This window comes from Phasianus colchicus, chromosome 10 (genome assembly GCF_987193195.1).
Source record: "Phasianus colchicus chromosome 10, bPhaCol1.hap1.1, whole genome shotgun sequence".
NCBI classification, from domain to species: domain Eukaryota; kingdom Metazoa; phylum Chordata; class Aves; order Galliformes; family Phasianidae; genus Phasianus; species Phasianus colchicus.
Genome location: NC_143445.1, coordinates 3,914,264 through 3,936,027, shown reverse-complemented (window position 1 = coordinate 3,936,027; position 21,764 = coordinate 3,914,264). Strand labels below are relative to the sequence as shown.

General features: G+C 47.8%; 1 protein-coding gene across 3 annotated transcripts in view; it reads right to left on the bottom strand.

The window, feature by feature from the left end:
• STAG1 (STAG1 cohesin complex component) overlaps positions 1 to 21,465 on the bottom strand; it is a 164,764-nt gene extending 143,299 nt beyond the window's left edge. The window contains exon 1 of one of the 3 annotated variants that reach the window (XM_090147033.1): positions 21,375 to 21,465. The gene's annotated coding sequence lies outside the window, so the exon portion shown is untranslated. Of the gene's footprint in view, positions 1 to 17,263; positions 20,575 to 21,374 lie in introns of those variants that run through there. The other 2 variants (XM_090147031.1, XM_090147032.1) reach the window with 2 other exon arrangements.
• Positions 21,466 to 21,764: the final 299 nt, after the last annotated feature.

Here is a 21,764-nt window from a genome sequence, read left to right as displayed (position 1 = left end):
AAGTTTCAGCCTCGCCAGACTTGACAAAATCAGCTGGCAGTGCCTTTCTACAGTAGCAACTGAGCTCAAGGAATAACCCTGACTGAGTCCAGACCTGGACACCTACCAGCTCCTGGCTGCATGTCTGTTAGCTCACTTGGTGATGACCACCGTCCGTGATGCCTAACAACAGTAAAGAACTACACAGCCAAGCAGTAGCCAGCCCCTGAGACAGCCAGCCTCAGGAAGACTCAGCCGTCTCAACTGACAGCCCTGCAGGACTGCCAGGAGCTGCTGACTCAGCAGCTCGCTCAGCTCCTCATGGAAGTGCACGCAGCAGCGCCAGGCTCTGCCTTCCCATCTCAGCTACCACGTATCTCCTGTTCCCAGACTCCTTCCTGACCTTTTGAAAGCTAAGCTGAAACAAAGAATATTCTCTGTGTAAGCGACAAAGGTTTGCCTGAGAGTCCAAATGCTGCCTCTGGCAATGACACAGAAACAAACACTGCAGTGGCTTCTCAGCTGTAACGTGACCTTGAGAAGCGCTTCGGTTTCCTTTCTCACATCCTCCAAACCCAGTTCAAATCATTTTCTCACACGATAAAGACTGGGAAAGAACAAAGACAAAAACCAAACACACCCCAGCAAACAGCTGTGCGCTGTTTTCTGCTCGGGAACACGGAGCTGCCGGCAGCCGGTGAAGGCGAGCGGTGCTGCGGGCACAGGGCGGCCTGCTGGGGGCTGAGCACCGACAGCCCTGCGTTAGAAGCCGGTGTTCACAACAAGGTGAGAGGCAGTGTTTGCCTGCTGTCTGTGGGCCGCGGGCAGCACGCACTGAAGACGCGCAGCACTGACTGAGGAATGTTGTCTAAAGGTGACAGGCGAGTTCCATCAGCCTCCGCAGTAAGACGCCATTCAGCACAGCCCTGCAAGTTCTGTACCCAGAATTCTGAATTGTAACCAGTTTAAATGCAGTGTGTGGCTGATGGCAGCTTCCTGAGCCAACCCTTCCCACGACTAGGAAAGAGGCAAGATGTCTTCACCTTGAAAGTTATTTAAACAGTGAGGCTCGTTCACAGTTCAATTCTTTCTTACTTGTAAACATCAGCATAAATAAGTCTATAATAATAAAAACAGCATGCTAGGCAGAAGATTAGCAAAGATGAGTGCTTCCACCCAGGCCAAAAGCAGGGCACAAGGCATCTATGTGCACGTAGCCATGCTGCCCTGGAATAATCTCCAGATCCAGCTCACCCCGACTGCTTCTATTTGCATACGTGAGATTTTGTATAAACATAACCCTTCAACTCAATTCTTTTTAAATCTCCACAGCCAATTTTGAAGAAAATTACCATTTAATCACATTCCTTCTTACCTCCCTTAAAGCCCTCCAGAATTAAGTCGCTGTCCCTAAACACACAAATCCAGGCAAATCTTGGGCTCTCCCTGCATCCCAAACGAGTCTCCACATTTTATCATGTATGCTGCTTGCCTTCGTGTCTAGAGGAGCTGAGTGCTGCCATTCAGAGAAATAAAATGCATGTCACAGAATGCTACTGTTTTCTTTCTACATAAATTTGCTCTTAAAAATAAGTAACTGAACGGTGATGCTTATCCGTGAAAATACAAGTCACCTTTCAACTCACATTTTTCTTCAGATTGAGCTCAAAATCCCCACATTACTGATTGTTTAAATGAAGCCTTCATGGCTTTTCTCCAATAACCTATTCACCACATACATCATTCTCACATTTTATGCTTCATTCTTAACAGGCAGCAGCAATAAGGCTGTGGGACTCACCAGGCTTTCTGCTTTATTTGAAGGTTATGCTTTCTTCTTTCTTAAAAACATTAAAAATTAAAGTGATATTTTCCAGCAATCTAACCATAACTCTATTGCTCATTGGCAGTGCTCACAGGCAATTCATAACACTTGGTTTGTGCTGAAGAGCACCAGTGCCCAAGTCTCAAGCACGCTGAATTTTTCCCCAATTGACTAATTAAAAAAAAAAATAGTTCTTAAAGCAGATCAAGTGCTTCTTAAATTAAAATATTTCTCCATAACATTTCACACCATTTATTATGGGTGAAGCAGAATGAAACCTTTCTCCCTGTTGCACCGATCAGTGTGTGTCCCCATCCTGCAACCACTGCTGCCTTGAGTGGATGAATGCAGCAACCTTTTCCTTAAAGAATTATCTTCAGAACTAATGAAAAAGAGTCAACAGTGAAACTATCCCCTCCCCAGACAACAGAAAAAAAGTCTCATCTAACAGTATTTTGCTCTTATGCAAGGATTTCTGTCAGTGCAGTAAATGGACTGTGTGGATTTGGAAAAGGCAAGCACAGTCGTATTAAAAAAAAAAAAAATTGCAAGAACAGCCATGAGCCATCAAATGTCATCCTAAATGTGATTAGCTGCCCCACGGCCATTTCTGAGGAGGTATGGATGCATTGTGCTGTTCCTCCTCCTGTCTTTTCAGAGAACCTACTTACTCTGTATTAACCTGTTTTCAAGATTTCCTTCCACAATAAGAACACTATTAATGTTTTTGGGAACCATGAACTTGAAAATCTTTACTGCCACTCCAACTTGAGTTTTCTTTTTAGTGTTTGTCCAGCTGAGACTGCTGTGTATTTCTATGCATTCCTTCTGTTTGTCTTTTCCAGCAGATTCATAAGCAATGGAAACAACAAAGCCTGCTTCTCCATGGACTGCTGCATGGATTCTCTAACATGCAACCATTTAAATCTTGCTGCTGCTTTCATTGGAGACAGAGAGGCATGGGTGTAGGAGCAGGATGGGAAAGTGAGATGATGTCAGAGCCTTCAGCCATCTCCCCTCACAAAAACCATAGGACATTTCTCCTTCTGACAACTTCCCCGTGTCATTCTTTCAAATTCCATTGTAATTGGCCACTGTTTTCAAAATAAGCATACAGCAATACAGTCTCTCTAATGCATTTACGTAACATGTGATGTCTTAACTATAAACATGACTTTTGCCCTATTTCAAAACAACTGAAGACCAAAAATTAACAATATAAAAAAACATCCCCAGCAGTGATGCATCTCATTCCCCTGCTGTGACAGCACCTCAGCACCTCCACTGCTGCTGCCCCACTGCACATCGTCAGCTGCACTGCCTCACTGCCATAGAAAACCAAACATAACACGGAAACACAGAAAAGCAAAGTGATTCTTCAAAAAGTGATATCAAACTACCTGCATGGATATGCATAGAGCAAGAAAAACCAAGAAATCCCTCAGGAAAAGTGGTTACAATACTTGTTTTTCCACCCAAGCAGCATATTACTTGCCAAAAATCCTTAGGCTCCTCTGCTACCTTACAAGTATTTGGAATAACGTGGATGATCAGATGGGTACTGAAGAGCTGTTTGAAAGGACTTGCTCTGGTTCTGAACGCTTTCATACTCCTTACTTTGAATGCCTGCTTTAAAGTCTCCCAGAACCCAACAGAGATCCAAGAACTATTCTGAATGCTCCAGAGTTTTAGTAGCACAGGATTTACTGCTCATCAATTTATCCTTCTATATTGTGAGCATTTTCTTATTTTAATGGAGGAGAAAAAGGGCTCTGAAATGAAGGAGATGCTACAAAGGACTGTTTCCAGCTGACAAGTATTCTTCCTGTAGGTGCATCTCAGGAAGTATTGTGTTCAGTTACTGGATTATAGGTTACAAAATAAATTGTGATAACCCTTCAAAACATTTAAGAAGCACTTCACTACCTCAGCTGACACCAATGCAAAACATAACTGATAAATCTAAAGAACTGACAGCAAACACATCTAATACCCAGGAAAGACTGGGTTATTTTTCTAAGTGCAGTTTGCTGGGTAATGTGTAACCTCACAAAACTCCACTCCCTGATTAAGAAGCAGTTAGAAAGTTACAATAAATTTCCCAGTGATAAAGCAGTACATGAAACATCGCCAAATGAAGGAGTGTCTCCTAATAAAAGAACAAATAATAACGTATTAGCTGATAAATGGAATTGTTCCTCCTGACGATAAGAGTTTAACCCATTTGTTTGCTTCCCAATACCTGTGAGACCACTTCCCTTACAAGCAAACACCCGGACTTCCCTCTAGGAGAGCACAGCTCAATGCACAGGTTTGAAGAGACTCCCATTGTGCAGACAAACACTAAGAACTTCGGGAGCTGTGTGTGCAGAGAACACCTCAGCCTGCTCTACTCAGCACAGCTACCTTCAGACATTGCCCAGCTGACCTCCGGATCCCAGACGTTCAGAACTGTTATGATGTTTAAATAGAGCTTTGAGTGATAAGTGGCTTTTAAGAAATCGTAAAGTAAGCTTGGAGGAAAGGAAGTTATTTATGGCTTCCCTGATAACATGCAAAGCACTGCTATGCACAGACGACAATGAATGCAGATAATTTAATAAATGATTATACAGATGCAGTAAGAGCCAGCCTTCTGGTCTGGTACAAGTTGTTTTTGTCTTCTGAATAGGCTGGCAGCATCACCTCTACCAAAGGAAAAGCTTCATTTAAAAAAAAACCAACTTTCACATACTAATACTCACACTCTATCTCAATCTGAGTCCATTCTGAGAAATCATGAATTAGTCTATTGATTCCATTCCTCCTAAGAGAAGCACTAAATGGCACATCAGTACAATCCTGCACACACACACACACACAGTGCTCTTGCAGCTCTAGGTACTATTCAGTGGGGAATTTGAGTAGTCAAGGCAATAACCATTCACTTACACAGCTACATGTAACAACAAAAGGCACTTTCCTATAATTTGAGGGAAAGCCAACTAAATTAATATCCTTATTTTTTCAAAAATACTTCCTGAGGAAAATGCAGTGAGTACTGCAGAGTGGCTGAGAGCAAATTAAAACATTTCCAGTATTATTTGTCCAATGACAAAACATTTATTTTCCTGCTTCGCGTTTCAACAGGAGGGAATGGAGCGCTCAAACTCCATTAGGGAGCACACATTAACAGTGAGCTAGAACTGCTCAGAATTCTTATACACACCTTTATTATTGGAAAAAGGCAGCAGTGTTTATACAAACTACCCAGCTGAATGTGGTTACTGCCTCAGCCTTATGCTACAAACCTGCTTCCCCATCGGCGTCTCCTGCAGCAGCCCCAGTTCTGAATGGCACAAGCACGTGCTGCAGGAAAAGCACCCACGTGTTTAGCAGGAAGGGGCACATCCTTGTAAGTAGTAAATGAAAAATCCTGATTACAATCACTGGAATAGTGAAAAGCAGCTAAGAAAAGAAGCTGGTGGTAAATCTGAAAGACATTGTTCTGCTTATCTAATTCAACTCATCAGCACACAAAAGACAGCTACCTTACTGCAAGGAGTGAGGTTGATGGCTCAAAAGCAGTTATGAAATAATTTCTGGAAAAAATGTGTTTCCAGGTGACATGATGCAACTCAGTACTCAAAACAACCCACTACAGGATCTGAACTTTTGAAGAAATTGTAAAGCTAGGGAACTTCTGGCCAGCTTCCCTTGTTTCCCTATGGCTGCTCAGCTGCTGCTGGGGCTCACCCAGAGCTCTGCAGGTTGATCAGAGTGGGGGGATATCCTGGACCTTATCCTGCTCAGCTGAGCAGTTCCAGGCACCAGAAGGGACCCCTGCAGTCGGCTCCAGCCAGCAGCGAGCTTCTCTTCGCTTCCTGCAGGGAGCTGCCATTACCTCGGCAGCAGAGAGCTGACAGCTACAGCAAGGAGAGCTCCAGAGCAGGGTGCCAAAAAGCTTTCATCAACTGAAGACGAGGAAGCTGCTTGATTAGGCAGAAAAGCGTAGGTTTCATCTCAACCATGATCCCAGGAGCTCCAAACCAGAAAAATCTCCAAAGATTCACAACAGACAATAATTTAGTTTTGAATCGCTCATCAATGGAAGCATACAATTAAACAAATGTACCAAGGATTATCTTTTCCAGTTTTAGCAAGGACAAAAGAATATCACCAACGGCACCATCTATGAGACCAGCCCAGATTCATGTTTCACAGCTATTTAACTGAGTCCAATGGAGAGACGTTAACAAGAATTTCAAAGCAGATTTTCCTTGTGCGCTTACTCTCACGGGTTGCAGCAGGGTTTTTCCTCATTCAACTTTAATGGATGTTATAAATTAAAATAGAGTCCTTATTTAGTGCTTAGAGCTTTTAAAAACTTTCAGATTTTACTGGGGCCGTTTTAACATTTGGATCATTCAAAAAATTTTCTGCTTAACGTTCGGAATTTGAGTACTTTGCCACTGCAGATTTTTCCAATAGTAGAACAGCTTTTTAATATTACAGATGTGACAGGTTCTCCCATTTAATGTTGTTGAGCTCACCTCCCCACCTCATTACACAGCTCGCGTTCAATACCATCCAAATTGCTCGTGGCCCTTTTCATCATTCATTAATTACGTAGCTCAAGTCCAATACTGCTCTAATCAATTCTGCAACTGTGGCTGGGAGGAATGACGAGGAATTTCACCTTTTTATTCTTTAACTCAGCAGTGCCTTTTCTACCATTATAACAGTCTTCCCTTGCTTTGTAAATAATGTTTTCCAATATGGATGCACTTCAAAGTGCACTGGTAAAATCTCTACCAGAACACATTATGGATGGAACCTACACCTCTGGGCACTTCCAGACATGAACACCCATAACAGCCCGCCTGCTGGGCTCCTGCTGCCTGCGAGAGGCAACCAGACAAAGGTGTGCTTTCAAAGCTGGGCAACTCTAGAGCCATTTCCATCACTGATTTTTAGATTTAGCCAAAATGTTCCCATATTGGCCTCTGATACTGCTAAAGAGACAAACTGCAACAAATCACCTTTTGGAATGAACCCCGTTAGGTGTGCCGCTCCTCCTGTGCAAGACACCCTCCTTACCTGCAGGGTAAAACCTGGCTTTGCTCCGTGCTCAGAGCCACTGTTTTAAGACATGTATGTTGAGAAAAGCATGCCTTCCTAAGCACTGGGAACTCCTGAATATCAGACTCCCATAGAATTTGGAGTTCACTGCCCATTTAGGGAAAAAAATTCAACACAATTACTTACTAGGTTTTACCACACTTGAGCTTTCCATGCGCTTTTTTTCTCCTCTTGGTACCTTTTCAGTAAGAATAAAAAGGTATGAAATTGACTTCCAAAACTTCTTATTTTTTGCACGTACCATGCAAAACCTGACTTAACTTCACACAGAAGAGTACCAGCAGCAGATCTGACATCTCAGCACAGTGCCTGCCTTCTCCAGGGGCACACAAACCATTCAGATGTGGCTGCTCTCGTTCTTTCCTCAATTCGGTTTGTTTCAATGATATATATATATATATATATATTCATATATAACCAGTTTTCTCACTGGTTTTACACTACAAATTGGTAACGTAGCACACTGCACTGAATTCAAATACGTTCCATTTTCCCTGCCCTGAAGCATGGCTGCTTATGTCTTCTACCTGTGTTTGGTCTCAGACAGCCCTCCTGGTAACACAACTCGTATTATACCAGCTAACAGACGACTGGTCAAGAAAAAGCACCCTAATATGACAGACTTTGCACGCATTTCTATCACGCTCACTAGCCCACGTCAAAGCAATGTAATTAAGTTGCCACTCTCCTGCAGAAAGACTGAACGGCCTTCCCTGCTTGCAGACGATGCAGACAGTCACCACAGGGACGTCGTCTGACCAAAGATCAATACTTTCAAAGGCCTATTTCTGTGTGACAGAACTGCAGCTTTTAATGAAAAATCTGTTTTAATGCCAACCATCCCAGCAGCGCCAGCCAAGCCCAGCAGTGCTAAGCACCCAGCCCTTCCTCTGCAGCCACAATTCAGGGACTTCTTCAACACTTCAGTGCTCACATTTTGTTCAGAAATTAAATGCAGTCAGCACAGCCATCTTCCATTCTGGGTACACCGGACAGATCAAGAGAAAGCTAAATGTCGATCTACCTATTAGTTAGACCGACATTTCCCGTGCTGATGCTACGAATCACCTCACTTTCAGAGAGCAAAGCTAAGGAACTCGTGTTTTAAGCTTAACAAGTGCCAATACCAACGGGTACAAAAGCCTTTACCATCAGTTTTTGGTTACTCTGCAGAGCAGAGAGAGCAGTGATGCATTAAGCAGCGAGCACCACGCAGCAGTTGCTGTAGCAGGAGCACCCATGTGTTCTACGAAGCCAAAGGAAACTTGAACATGAAAACAGTTTTGGCAGAGACACGTGAAAGAGGTTGTCATGTTAAGTAGGTACTGACCTCCCTCCAATAACAAGAGAATCATCTGCGAGAAGTGGATGATTAGACAAATTGCCAAAGGAAGAAAAGCCCTGAATGTAATTCACCAGAAAAAGGAGAACCTGAACATGTTGTACAGCACAACTTCCTGCTAGGAGAGTTTAAAATACTTTTCATTTGTAAATGAACTTTTGAAAGGATGATTATTATTGACTGTTGTCTAACACGATGTTCATTTTTAACCTACCTGCCAGCGCCCAGACTTGCTGCAATGAGGCTGCCTTACAAGGAGATGGAGGAGATGATCACTATGGTAAATTTTGGCTTGCATGGTTGCCTGAAATCAACACACTGTTGTCATGACAAGCCCAAGGTAATATCAAAAGGAACATCTGAAGTCTGTGATTGCTTTACTGAGCAGTGAACTCATATTTTGTTGAACAGCCCACTCCGGGTCACGGAGGAAAATGGATCCTTGGGGTCAGAAAGACAGCAGCAGTTGTCACAGACGGGACTGGTGGCAGAGCAGCTGGTTGGCTCGCTGGTCACATTCTTGCTCCTCACACCAAAACATCCACTGCCCTGCTGCCAAAGGCAAGAAGTTCTGATTCAAGCTGCTTTACCCCATGCTTAGTCCTCCAGCTCCTGCTTCCAGCCACTGCTGTTCCACTCCATTCTAGCCTTTCATCTTCCTTTCCAATGAGGAGGAGCCACCAATTAGGAACACACAGCACAAGCTTTCTTTTTTTTCTGAAAAAAGGTGGGGGGCTTTGCAACTATTAGAATTGACTTTCTAATCAATAGACTCACCAAGTCTATTGAATGATGGCTCAAACACAGTCAATGTGAAAACCCTTTGGAGGGGCAGGAAACAGTTCTGGAGATTGAACAGGGAACAGATTATCTGAAGTCGAAACAGAACAGAGCAGAAGATAAACCAGCAGTGGAACTGTGCAGTGTGCTCATGAAAGCAGAGCACAAGACGAATGGCTTCTGCAGCAAAGACATGAAGCTCAGGCACTACGTAACATATGACTCTGTCAAGGAGTCAGAGGGCATCTGACTTTTCTGTTTTGCCTCGGATAACTGAGAGCTCTGAGAAGGGAAAGTAAACAAGAGATTGATGAATCTTCACGACCTCTTCTAAGTATCTATGAAACATATCGCCAAGATAAGTGACATAATATGAGCTGTGTTTTAGGAGAATAAAGTACTGCTGGCCTCTGAGTTGCAGCAATAGAGAAGAAATTCATATTCTCAGTAGGACAGCCAGGTGAGTGGAGAAGCTCCTCTACTATTTGCAGCTGCACCTAGGAAGGTGTGCAACTACAGAGCAAAGCCCCACTGCACTGAGAGGCACAGCACAGAAGCAAAATGCCAGCTGCTTTCCCACCTCCAGACAAACCTCAGTATCACAATTATTATACATGAGACCACAAACTGCTCTTTAACTCGCAGAGATACCTGTCTTCCTGCATGCCTTTACTGACAACCACACCAAACGCATAGCAGAGCAAAACGCAGCTAACGCTGCCAGGAGCTGCGGGGTAACAAAGAGCACAGGCGGGGGAAAGGAAAAAAAGCTGCTTCAATCACTGTCACCACGGGCTTCTCACTACTGAAAGACTCGTTCGTCTGCTGTCAATCTGACTGCCGAGGAATTCCAAATTCATGCAGAAAAGCAGAACGGCTGTGGTGGCTGGTGATGATTCCACATACGCAGTCAGCGTCCAGCAGCCAAGGGAGCCCCACAGCACCCGGCCCTGTTACTGAGAGCTGCACAGAGGCTGCTTCCCCACCGCAGCCCCGGCCTGCAGCACCCCGCAGTGCTCCAGGGGGGGACGGGGCTGATCCGTCAGGGGCCAGCACTCAGGGTGACAGGAGGGCAGCAAAGGTGACAGCACTGATTGTCACCCAGCGAGATAAAGAGGTGGGAAAACACCAATCCAGAACAAAAATACACTGAGAAACCACTGGTCATCAATATCGATCTACGACACGAACAAAAGCCAGGAAAGACTAAAAAACACAAAACATTGTGTATCATTGTAAATTTAATTTTTCATCCCATTTCTATCAGTAGCCCAAAGAAAACTAACTTGTAAATACATTAGGAGACGATATCAAAATAAACAAAAAAGGAATGAAATCTAAGAATAGCTCATCCCATGAAATATTGCACAGTACCACTTCCAAACTGTGTCTGAACTAATTTACTTAAGACTACACATGGAGAGGAAACAAATAATGTTATTTGAAGAAGCTGGGTCCCAAATAGTTATTAAATAAGTGTTGTTAATTAAGACATAACTGAAGGATTGGCTTCAAGGCTCAAACATACCCACAGTACAAAAGCAGGCCTCCGGCGTGAGTGACGCGAGCTGCACACAGTGCTGGAAGACAGCTATTACCCACACACATCTTAGAGGAGCATTTTAAAAGCAGAGACTACATTCCCTTTAAATGTTCCCACTAAAATCCCTTTTTTGCGCAATTTTTTTCACTTTTTCCCATTTCTTTTTCTTTTTTTTTTTTTCCCCTCCTGTTAAGGTGCTTCTATACTTTTACCACAATAAAGTAAATCCTCTTTCTGTATTGTCAGAGGTAGTCATAAGGATTTGTACCACTTCATAGTAACAAAGAAAAGAGCATTTGAAATCAAAGGAGAAGCGACGTTCCACATATGCTTTCAGCAGCTTAACTCTGAGCAAACAAGGCAGCCTCTCTTCACCGCTCTTCATGAATACTGAAGGCTGCAGAAAATCAAATGGCAACAGACAACTGCATGGGGCAACAGCATCCTCATTCCCCCAGACAAGAGCAAGCAAGAAAGCCGCAGCTCCTGAGCAATCAACCACAGCCACAATGCCATGTTTGTGCCTCTCGCTATGCAAGGCAGGGCAGCTGCTCCTGCAGAGGGACAGACGTCCATTTGTCCCACGCAGGTTCCCATCCTGTCCCTCTCCTTCCCCACGCGGGAGGAGGACAAATACATCTTTCTGAATGGCAGAACCAACAGTGCACAGGCAAAGCAGAACTTCCAGCACTGGCAAAGCCTTGTCTGAGCTGTGCTCAAGAGGAGCCCCTCTGAGCCACGCAGCCTTGTGCAGAGCCCTCCAAAACACAGAGCAATCCACCAGCACACCACCAGCACACCACCAGCCCAGCTGGGCTCCAAGAGGCAGGATAGGAACTGATGGGGGAATGTGTGCTCAGCAGTGAGCAGGGTCAGGAAGCATGAGAACAAGATCTGTGAGGAAACACTGGAAATAAGACGTGCAATTTGTGTTAGAGATCAAGGGAGAAAATGGTTCATCACAAACAGCTGCGTGTGACCGAGTCAGGTTACTGCAAAATTTGTCAGTTACACAGCAGGAAAAATCAAACAAAAAAGCAGCGAGAATAAAAAAGACCTGGAATAATCTACTTAAGAAATGCAGTGGAATTCCCAGCAATTAAGAGATTAGACAAGCACCTGTCAAGAACATGGTAAATGATTTTCCCCGAGACAGAGCAAGACACTAACTCAGGGTCTCTCCTTTTCTGTTGTGTTCAGCATTGTCCTGGAACAAAGAATGCCCAGACAGAGCTGGGAAGTAAAAGTAAAGAACCACTGCATGCAACTCCTTCTTACAATAAAGGCACAACATTAGATAGAGATCTCAGGATGCTACAGCTTTCATATCTCTTAGTGGCTGTAAGTGCAACAAGGATTTGGATTCCTAGCAATATGGCAACAACAATCAGTGAAAATATTAAAAAACAGAATGACTAGATATAAACACTTTTTAATAGTCTCCACAGTAATCGTTTTCATTAGACAAAACTTCAAAAGTAAAAATCTGTACAGGATATCTTCCCTCACTGGAGCATGCCCTGCTTAGAGGACAGAGCTGTGTCTGAGTGGTGTATGTTCCACAATTCTTCAAAAGCAAACTGAGGCTTCTAAAGGGAAACAACTGCAAGGCAAAACAGAAGCCTGGCTTCTGAGCTGCTGGAGGGCCGCAGAACCAATGTCACATTAAACCCTTAACCACCTCGACATTGTGAACTAGGATCTTCAAGAAGACTGCAAAGCTAAAACAGGAAAATCAAAGAATCCTAGAATGGCCTGGTTGAAAAGGACCACAGTGCTCATCTTGTTCCAATCCCCTGCTGTGTGCAGGGTCACCAACCAGCAGACCAGGCTGCCCAGAGCCACATCCAGCCTGGCCTTGAATGCCTGCAGGGATGGGGCATCCACAGCTCCTTGGGCAACCTGTTCCAGTGCCTCACCACCCTCTGGGTGAAAAACTTCCTCCTAATATCCAACCTAAACCTCCCCTGTCTCAGTTTAGAACCATTCCCCCTTGTCATATCAAGAAAATTCTGATGAAGTAGAGAGTAAGACAAGAGGTTGTAAAGAAAAGAATGCAGGGAAGGCAGGGCGAGCTCCATTTTTCTCATCACATATAATCAGAATGTTTAGATTGAAAGAAAAAAAACAGCATTAGAGCCACTGGGCTCCAGCAGTGAGTGCACTGCCAGCCACCAACAGACTGCATCACCCAGCTGCTCCCCAGCCCATCAACCTCTCAGCTGCCATAAGATTCAGCACAGCAAAATGGACAAGCTCCACACACAGATGCTTCCGCTTGTCTTCAAGTGCACTCTGAAGCACTAACAGCTCAGTCAGTTCTCAGCAAGGCTAAAAGCAGTTTGCATTGTTCTTCCTATTTTACTTGAACACCACAGCAGGGCCCTGCTGGCTGTGATCACTGTGCTGTGCTGCTGCTAGTTCAAGTTCCCCCTCTGCCAAAACAAATGTTCTCTCCCAAACAAAGTTAGGAAAAACATTTGTTGGCTATTTGTGTTCACAGTAACTTGCACGCTTTGGAAGCCATATGAATGCAGCACAAAGATACCAAGAACTCAGTGGCAGCACACAAAGAACTCAGAGCCTTCCTTCCCAGCCCTGGAAGTTATATTTAAGATAGTCTGGTGCTCAGGGGACGCCTTGTGTTTACACCACAACAGACTGGTGTCTGTCACAGCCCCATCCTTCCTGACAGAACTGGAAGGATACAAGCAGGTTACTCTCAGCAAGGCAGATGCAATCTGTTCTTTCTGTAAAAGCTGCGCAATGATGAAATCTGCTAAGTGCAGATACACTCTGAAGAACCTATCTCATGGCCTCTGCCAAGCAGCATCCACTATTTTGCAGGTGCTTACCCACTGGTCACTTCAGGGATTCATTCACTCGCAGTAGCAACGTGCAGCTATCACGTGAAAGCCACTGAATAGGGCAGCTACAGCTCTCAGCTCTGAAGGAGGAAAACTCAGCAGAACTTTCCCTCTGAAATACTTAAGGGAAAAAAGTGGCAAAAAAAAAAAAAGGCCTTTATCTCATATTCAGGAATTAATTTGAATAATTTTTGTTGTAATATAATCATCCTGCAGCTCTGAATCTGATGCAGGAACGTGCAGTGCAAGGCCTGTGTGCTGTGGGGAGCAGAATGCAATCCCAACGCCTGCTGTGACCACATGACAGATGGCAGCAGAGGGGCAGACCGACAGAGCAACAGCTGACATGGAAGTGTGGATGCAGCAAAGGGGCAGCACTGAATTCCTCCATGCAGAAAAACCTGCCCCAGGGACGTTCATCAGTGCTTGCTGAACACTGATGGAGACCAAACAGTGGGTGTAGCACAGTGAGGTGGTGGCTGGTGTGTTTCAGCAGTGGCAGCAGCAGTCATTTCCACTGGTACAGATGCTTACGAGCTTGGCATGCAAGCTCACCTTCATCCCTGGTGAAAATGCAGAGCTAGCAGTGGTGACTGCTGGAAAACAGCGAATCTCCAGCTACGAAACACTATCAAACAGTATTACTGAGCTCTTTGTAGCTGTACTAGTTTCGGTGGATATAAATAGGAGGAATTACTTTCAGAGCAACCTGTCTATATTCCCACATTCTCCAATTACACATAAGCTCTCCCTGTGTCACACTCACCTCTCCCAGCAGCAGTGAGCACCGTCACACATTCGCAATTCAAACAACCTAAGTTAAACCAACTGTGCCTGGTAACATCCAGCAGAGGCTCTGCGTGCTATCCAGCAGCCTGCAGGTGAAGGGATCAGACCTGGGGAGCTACACATCAGTTCTGACTGTCCCACACACTGAATGCTTTTTTGTGACTGCAGTCACAGAAAGTCATTATCTCCTGTCAGGAGCTTGAATGCAAACAGGACTCACAAAGGAGCAACACGTTGCCTTCAGGACAAAGGCAGATTCAATGGTTAAACTGCAGATGTGGGTGTTATCAAAGCATGACTCTAGGTCAAGGAAGTTGTTTGAGGGAGATGCAACAAAGGAGCTGCCTGCCAAAAATATTTATGAGCAAGTTAAGAGTTGAAAGGGTTATTCTCAGCTGCCTGTTTTACAATAACATTAACTACGTCAGTGACACAAGAGAGCAGTGCCTCAGAATCTAGCACAGAAAATGCACGTGGTTTTTGGCATGACTTGGGCAGACTCTGAGCTCTGCACAAAGGCTATGGATGTTCCAACGAGTGACAGCATTCCCACAGGTGTGGCAGGGACATGGATGAAGCCCTGGCAGAAGTCTCAGAGAAAATATTCTGAAGGTTTTAACAGAATACACCTTCAAGCTTGAGCAGCTTCATAAAAATTCATTTGCCCAGAGAAAACGAAGTATCAGTGAAGTAATGGCTGACAGTCATTGGAGCTGTTGCAAATGGGATGTTTTTGCTTCCTTGGTTTCTCACTCCTCATTGATATCCTTGCCTTTTCACCCCGGATGTCCCACCTGGTCACTGACAGACCAAATCCACAAACAGTAGTGAGAAACCAGAAGAGTATGGCATGGCAAAGAGCGGTTTGTTTTACCAGCTTTCATGGCCGTGGCAGTAACAAACATTTCAACTCAAAGACAAGGTGTTCCCACCTCAGAAGTCAGCCCAGGAAGCACAGCTGTGCACACAGCAGCCACCCAGCAGGGCTTTCATCCCATAGCACCAGTGCTCTACCCTTCAACGTACTGACAGAAAGGTAAGGAAACGTTCCTTTGCAAAGTGTAAAGCACAGCTTTTGTTTTCCATTGGGAAGAAAAACATGTATCACAGTGTGATACTGAAATATGCATTTAAAAATGCCAGGAGCAGGGCATTTTGTTTCCATTCTTTCTCCGGCAGCACTGGTAACACGGCTCCACTTGTTTGATAAGACCTGACTGCAAGTTCTCACTGCCACCCAGCATAAGGACAGCACTGCCAGAACCCACATTGGCTGCTTTTAATGAAATACAACACGCAGCATCTCTCCTCGTCTCCACATCCAGCACTTAGTACAAGAGCTCAGTAATTAGCATTCAAAATTACCTACAACACATTTTGAGACAAAGGAAATTTCAGCACTGCCTTCCCGCTTTGGCAAAGAAAGCTGCTCCATATGCAGCTCGTGGAGGTGATAGCTGTTAGAGGGGTTAAACAAACCACCCAGGTGAGTGAAGAAGGCAAGAGATGTGTGCAGTCCTACAGAAGTGACACCGCTTCTTCTGAGCCAGCATACTGACCCTCTTCTTTTTAGGAAGGTGAGAGAAAGGACATTACTGGTGCATTTGATTTCTGTAAAGGCAAGTGGAACAATCAGCTGGAGCTTAGATATGTCATGGGGAGAGCCTCCAAGAGCTGAAGAAACACACTGGAGCTGTGGAATAGGAAGGAGATGAAGAATGAATGGAACTACAAGGGCAGAGGATCCAAAACATCACAGTGTCACAGCAGCCCTTCAGAAGCCTTGGCAGCTATTTGTACTGCTTCAGCTCTCTGCTTTGCTCACACTACCAAGCTGTCCTACATGCTCGCTATGTCTTGCACTACATGATTTATTTCATGATATTTATGGTATCAGCACAATTACACATTTTTAAACTCATCCTACAGAAACAGACCTACACAACTGTCTGTGGGTGCACACCCTTTTTTCTCTGTTTACTGGTAATGGGAATTAGAGGAAATTTTCAATCCGTGGATCAGTTCCTACTAAGTTCAGCAAAACAGAAATCCCAGCATATATGCTCAAATAAATGTACAGTATTTACTGTCTATAGGAGATTCTTCATTTCTCTTTCCCAGGTGTCGTTCTACTAAAGCAAGGCTGCAGGAGACCAAAGTGACATTACGAGACACCAAAGAAGCCACACAATGACAGCCTTTGGAAATTCTCCCATGCAAAATGGTGCTTGCTCTTATGGGCTGTTAGAGGTTGTGCCCACCCTCCCACCCAACAACACGATGTGACAGCCTAACGAGCCTGTTGATAGAAATGATCCCAGAGACCATAGCAGTAGATAGCAGATAAATGACAGCATAAGAAAGGGCAGTCAGTGCTGCAGGAAAGCTGACTTTCACAAGCCTGTGGGATTTCTCTACAAGATCTTGCTTCTCCACATGCCAGCTGACTCTTCTCGATACAGCCCACCTTCATTTCTAAGAGACATTGAGCAAGCTTCTTCACAAAAGGCTCTCAAGGAAAATAAGCTGCCATGGCAACCACAGGCCTGGCACCAGGGGTTATCTTGCTGTGGGCAGGAAACTGAGCAGGAACAAATGGCCATTTCTGACAGTGCTGATGCCAGCAGTGAAGTCTCACAGAGCGGGAGCCCAAACTTTGAGGCGTTGGTAAGAACGTCCATGTGGAAAAGGAGGTAAGAGCTGAAGTGACGATTTGCTGGTAACACCCAGTTCCTCCTGGTGCTGCAGGCAGGGTCACAGCAAAGAAGAGAAGAGCCAGCACAGACTGAAATGATGGCAAAGCTGGGTGGGGGTCTCAGCAGTGAGATTACCCATAGGAACACACAAACACAGCCCCAAGCTGAACACAGCTACGAGGGTAAGCACACACATCCGTGCCCCTCTGCATCTCCCACCTGAGGAAGGTGGTGTTTTAACCCTCCAGAACAATTCCTGCCAAAGAACATCGTTGTGTTGACCTTCCACCACCTCTACAACACCCGATTCAGGCCACTCACCTGACAGGAAAACCCCTCTCATTGCAAGCACTGAGAGCTTGTCAGATAGCAAACCCAAAGGGAAAGGGAAGGGGCCTCTTGGAGCTGCAGCAGGCTGTCACATCAGCTCGAGCATCCTGTGCAATTCCACACGCAGGAACAGTCCTCGTGGTCCTGGTGAGCTCTAGGAGCAGCAGTGCAAAACCTGCATGCTTATTACTCACTTAGATGGAATTCATTAGTCATTTCCAGATGAAGTTGTATTTTCCAGTCTTAAACACTAACACATTGGTGTCTTCCCACTCCTATGGGATTCCAGCCCTGAAAAGGAGAGGAAACCCCCCTGGGAGGGCAGCGACAGATTCTCATCTTGGCATCTGACTTTTGTTTCCAAAAACCATAACACATGCTATTCAAAAAAAAAAAAAAACCCAACAACAACGAGATGCATTCAAGATGGATTGTTATTACTTTTATTTTATTGTAGAAAATCTCTGACATGACGGAACACTTCTGACACACAGATCCAGTCCTGTGCACCTCCACAAAGAATGTTCTTATCCTACGAGCCAAACCATCTGTCAGTGCTGTTTCCCCTCAGCTAACCTGCCAGCACCACACCAGTGTGCTCACAGAACACAGGCCCACTTCATTTATTTATAGAATAAACGGCACTTATTCTGGTGAACTCCTGCACAGCAAGGAACACGGCTGCCCATACAGCACTGCTCTGAGGAACCACGGGAACAAGCTGCCTTCCAGCTGGGAGGGCTGAGCAGGGCACCCTCTGCCTCATCCCTTTTAAGGGGATGCTTTCTTCTGATACAGAAGTGCTTTGGAGGTTGTGTAAGTGAAATGGGCAAGGTTTATACCGAACCTACGTCTCAAACTGGGATATGTGGTATCGCCTGGGCTCAGTAAAGATATCTTGGCAAAGGATATCTATTTCAAGCACGCTGCTGTTATTAAAAAGCATTTTACAAGGTTTCCTACAGAGATGTGAACAAAACATCTCGCCAAATCGTCACCACCTCAGGTCCTTGTAACACGAGCAAAGGACTCAAGTTATGGGCTGTTCTCTCACAAATGATACAAGTTGGCAAGTGGTAAAACCATCATCTGCACTGAGACTGCCAGCAATGAGGAAGCAGCTACGAAATCAGAGCTAAGTCTGAAGGCTGACAGAAATGCCCCAGTGCAACTCCTCCTCCTCAGCTCTTTCATCCAGCTGAAGGGGGTGCTCACCTTAAAATAATTAAGATGACGAGGAGGGATCTTCCCAAAACAACACTTGCCTCAGGAAGTACATTTTCACACTGAGAAGTTGCAACATGGAGTCATGATGTTCTCTAAACCTCCCATTGCCTAGAGGAACAAAGAGAGGTCTTTGCATTCTGATCGCATATTCAACACCAAAACTAACCAAGTGAAATCAGTTTGGAAATGAAAGATATTGTGAAGAATAAAGTGTATCCCTACATCCGAAACAGAATCAACAGAGCTGCATGTTGTGAACACAAACCTTGTCAGACCTCCCTCTCCCTTCCACAAAAGAAAACCAACTCTGTGCTTTTCTGGTCCCAGCCAACAGACAGAACGCAGTTATGCTGCAAACAAGCAGCTGGCCATTTGCAATGGGAGAGTTCCAGAGCTCCAGGTTAAGCGAGTGACTGAAAGTAAAACACCCAAACCTCAACAGAAATAAACAAATCACTATGCATTTTACACCTTTTGGTTGTCACTGGGTATCCCGAAGCAGATCTGTTGGATTTAGAGAAGCACAGCCTCATTCCAGGCTTCGAGCAGTGCATGAGGGCTTTTCCCAAAGGTGAGCACTCCAGGTGCAGGGCTGGGAAAGCCACAGGGCAGAGGCCAGCTGCCTACCTGACACAGCACCACATCCAAATTCACTCTCTGCCACCCCTGCACACTGTAAGCAGAGGAGGAGCCAACTTTGTTGCTCCTGGTATGTCTTGTGTTACCTGCAGAATTTTCAGATCTTTAGAGAGGTATTTGAGTCATTTTTGCATCCCACTGGAACACCATTTACAAATGTTATGGTGAAGATATGCCCTTATCCCAGCAATAGAACTTTCCTTAGTAAGTCATCACAATTAAACGTTTCTCTCCCACCACATCTTTATACTCCTCCAGACTCAACCGCCTGCTAAAATTGTATTTAAAATGCCAGCATTTAGTCATCTCGTAGCACAGCAAACCTTTCCAACAAAGGGAACGAGCAAGAAAGCAAACCTGAGGTATATGCTCTTCTTTGGGAAAGGCTATTTTCCAGTCAGGAATATTCACCTGCTGAGTCCCTAAACATCCCGACTTACCCATTTTGATGACGCATCAAATATTTAACGTTCATAAACCTTCCCAGCTCTCAGGAGGTGTGCTGTGCATACAGCAGGTGTGATATAAGATGTATGCAACGTGGAGCACGGGCTACAGAGACAGCAGAGCATGGAGACCTCCTCCATAGGGCTGGGGATACCAGCTGCTCTGCGAACCATTGCCCAGCGTGCCGCTGTGCGGGTTTGGCCACATCAGCAGGATAAGGGAAAGCAGCATACACAGGGAGCTGCCACGTGCTGAGGAGGTGCTCTGAGCTCCTCTGCCCCCAGGCAGCCCCACTCCGCACCGCTATCTCCTGCTGCAGTAAATCCATCAGAGTCCATTGGTTGGGCAGCCCTACCAGAGGCACCCTGCCTGCTGCACCACAGCTCCTGCTCCCACCATGGCCGTGTCACAGGGCAGTTGTGCTGGGGAGGCTTGCACCACGAGAAGCACTTCCTCACGGTGCCCACCAACAGCTCATCACAGCACTGCCAGCAAAACAAACCGGCCTCTGGTTCCACAGGAACTTCTCTGCACAGCCTTCTGACCCAGCGCTTTCCTCCAGCTGCCCAACGGGTCAGGCCATGGGAACGCACGCCGGCTAACTTTGTTAGTGCAGATGAACAGGAAGGAACTCGGTGCACGGGGCAGAACTACTCTGGTCTGGGGAAACCACGGTGACCTTCCAGCACCGCACCCCTATCGCTGCTGAGGGAACACGGGAAAGTTGTGCAAGGCCTGAGATGCGGCACCCGCCGTGCCCACAAGGACAGCTGCCTTCGTGCTGAGATCCGGACAGCTTTTGTCCCTCAGTGAACCGTGCGGCCGGATGAGCCCTACGGCACCGAGACATCGGCACCCACAGGCAGCTCCGCTGAGCTCCGTGACGCGCACGCAGCTGCCAGGAGCGGCATTTCTGGACGGCGCTGCGGGCACCACGGCCGCGTTCCCGTCCCGCCCCGAGCCCGCCCGTACTCTGGCGCAGCGCGGCCGCCCGCGCCGAACCCAGCAGCCGCTGCTCGGCGCCCCGGTGCCCGCAGGGCCGCCGTGCCGAGCCGAGCCGTGCCGTGCCGCCCGGGCCCCGCGGCTCGGCACCCCTCGCACGGCAGCGCGGCGCACGGCCGCGCAGCGCGGAGCTCATCCCGCCGCGCCGTGCCCGCGCTCCCCCGGCGGGGCGTCGCACCGCGACCACCTCGCGGCTCTCGGCGCGGCGACGGCAGCTCCGGGCCGCGCCCCGCTCCCCCCCGCGCCCCGCCCCGGCCCCGGCCGCCCGCCAGCCGCCCCGCCGCCCTCCCGCGGGCCGGGCCCGGGCCGCGCGCCGCTTTCCCTCCCCGCCGCCGCGGCTCCCGCTCCGCCGCCGGGGCCGCCCGGGGGGCCGCGCGGCGGAAGCGCCACCCCCGCTCCGCCCGAGCGTCCCCCGCCGCCCCCCGCGGGCCCGGGCCGAGCCGCGGGAGCGCCGCCGCCGCCCTCGACGGGGCCGGGCCCGGCAGCGGGAGAGGCCGCCGCGCTCGGCCCCGCGCCCCCGGCGGCCCCGGCGGGGACAATGAGATGGCGGCGAAGAGCGCCGCGCCCGGGGGACCCGTTGCTCCGGCAGGAGCCGCCCCGCCCCGCGCCGCCTCCTCTTCCCTCCCCTCCCCTTCTCCTCTCTCCTCGCACGGGCAGCGCCCGCTCCCGGCCCGGCCGCCGCGGAGACCGAGCGAGCGAGCGAGCGGCCCCGGCCCGCTGCCCCCGCCCCTCGCGCCTCCATCTTGGATCGGCGCCTCAGCGCCCTCCCTCCCCCGCGCCCGCTCACCTCGGGCCGCGCCGCGCCGGGCGGCGCCCCGGGAGCCTGCGGAGCGGCTGGCGCGCGGGGTCCGGGCGGGTGCGGGCCGGGGCCGGGGCGGCGGCGCTGGCGGGGGCCGCGCTCACCGGAGCCGCAATCCTAAACCGCCATCTGGCGGCATTTCCGACCGCCAATGGCGCAGCCGCCGCCGCGCGCCGGACCCCCAGCGCCCCCTGGTGGCCGCGCGCCGCCACTGCCCCGCGCCGCCGCCGCCGCCGGGAGGGGAGGGGCCGCGAGGGGAGGGGCGGAGGGGCGCCGCGGGTCGGGACGGCGGCACGCGAGAGCCGGGCGCCACAAACGTCTTTCGCGCGAAAACGCCGCGCATGCGCCGCGCCGCGGCCGCGTAACACCGTTAGGGCG